Source organism: Danio rerio, chromosome 16 (assembly GCF_049306965.1).
Source record: "Danio rerio strain Tuebingen ecotype United States chromosome 16, GRCz12tu, whole genome shotgun sequence".
NCBI classification, from domain to species: domain Eukaryota; kingdom Metazoa; phylum Chordata; class Actinopteri; order Cypriniformes; family Danionidae; genus Danio; species Danio rerio.
The window spans coordinates 26430068-26432307 of record NC_133191.1 but is presented as its reverse complement, the minus strand read 5'-3'; positions in this window follow the sequence as shown (position 1 = coordinate 26432307).

Genomic DNA, 2240 nt, shown 5'->3' with positions numbered 1-2240 from the left:
TGGGAGTTGTAGTTCACAGAAACGAAATACTGTAGTCCTTGAAATCAGCACGAGTGGTTTCAGAAATTTCATGTCTACAATTAAATATGACTGATACAAATAGGTTGATATTTTTTATGTCAGTTTGACTGCTAAACGCCAAACTAACTTTTCCGCGGTGTACCTTGGTATTTTGTTCTGAATTTGGTACAAAGAGCATGTGACATCTTACTACAGTCAGCTTGGTATGTTCTGTTCCTCCTGATTTTTGTTTTCTTTGTACGTATTAACATTCAAGAACAACATAATCAACAATTTACTTGAGACCCCTAAAATTCCCAATAACCACTGAAACTAAAAAAAACAATGTTGTGCTTTGTTGTTTCTTTTAAGTAGGGTGTTGTGATCTATTCTTTCACTTCAGTCTAAAATACATCACATGCACATCCCTTTACTATGTTTCCTAGTTTACAGGAACATTTCTAAAGCTCAGAAATGCATCTGTCTAAATAAAGGGAGAACTCGTTGAAAATCAAACAACATTGCAATAAATAACAGGACAATTCTGATTATTAAACTTAATCATATAAACAATATAGACTTGCTGTTAGCCAGTAATATTTTACATACGTAATATTGCTGTTAAATTTAAATCTGGGAATAACAGATAAAATGTTTAATAATGTGGTTCTTAGTTGGTGAACTTTTTTCAAATGGTGTGGCCACAGCATTCATATTACTAGGGGTTGGTATTTTTAATATTTGTTTAATTTAAATTTAGAAATGTAGTTGGAAAAAATATGTTTGTATATACAAGTACAATTATGTGGAACAAGCTACCAACATCGATCAAGGAAATATAAGACTTAAATAAAAGCATCAAAAGATGGTTGTTTGATGAACATAGCTTGCATGGTGGATTATGATGTTTTTTTTATAAGTTATTTTTGTGCATAATTTTGTCTCTGTTTTCAAAATGTGGACCTGGTACTGTTTTTTATGCATTAACTCTATTTTGCAGCTATACTTTGTTTTTTAACAGTGAGGACCACAATGGAAACAAGCCCAGGATTTTATGTGTTTTCCTCCTCAACAGTTTTATTTCAAAATTTATGAGATACTTAAAAATAAAAATGCAATTCAGTTTAATTCAATTCAATCCCTGATATAGCAGAATGAACCACCAATTTCTCCAGTAGTGTCTGGATGCAGCCTTTATGATGCAAGCTGAGATTGCATCAATCAGCGATGCAATCTCAGAAACAATGCACTCAAATGGAGTTAGTGATATCACTGTGACGGGTAGGGTTAGGGGTGGGGTTGAGAGGGGTCTGGAAGCAGACCTGGTGCAATGCAATCTGGGCTGCATCCAATGCTTTTTAATGGGCTCACCCAACCCAACCCCACCCCTAACCCTCACAGTGACATCACTAGCTCCATTTGAGTGCTTTATTTTTGACATTGCATCGCTGAGTGATGCAATCTCAGCTTGCATCATAAAGGCTGCTTCCAGATACTATTGGTGTGGTTAGGAGAGCGCATTAAAAAGAATTGGATGCAGCTCAGATTGCACTGCACCAGTTCTGCATCCAGACCCCTCTCAATTACTCTGACATTTGTTTTATGCAGCGCATGCCCTTCCAGCCATAACCCAGGGAAAAACTCACAAACTCTCTCATTCACACACACTCTCAATATAATTTACTCAATTCACCACAATGTGAGGGAAATCGAAGCACCCAGAGAAAACCCATGCAAACACAGGGACCGACACAGAAATGGTCGTGCCAGGACTCAAACCAGCAACCTTCTTGTTGTGAGGTGCAGTGCTAACCACAGAGCCACCATGCCACCTCTTGTAAAAACCTGCCATCTGAAATTTTCTTCTAGAACGAGCATTTTCTCTGCCTCATATATTCGGATATTAATTTTAATTTTAGGAGAAAATATCAAATGGCACTTAAAGGTTTTTTGCATCTGAACTCTTTGTATGTTGACAGTGATTTTCTAATGCTTCTACACATTTAAGCTTGCTTGATGTTCAATGGATGAGAAGTTGTAATGAAACTGGTCATTTTTTGTTGTTTTTTTTTTGAAAATTTTAGAGTGAACATCTTAAATATTTTACTGGCAGTCATTTGACTGCTCACAGGTTAACAGATGCTACTCCCATTATTCGCTCAAACTATCATGTGATGTAGGAAAATGATGAATAGTTTGCAGGAAAACAAGACATGGTTCTTTTCAAAATAAATGACAAA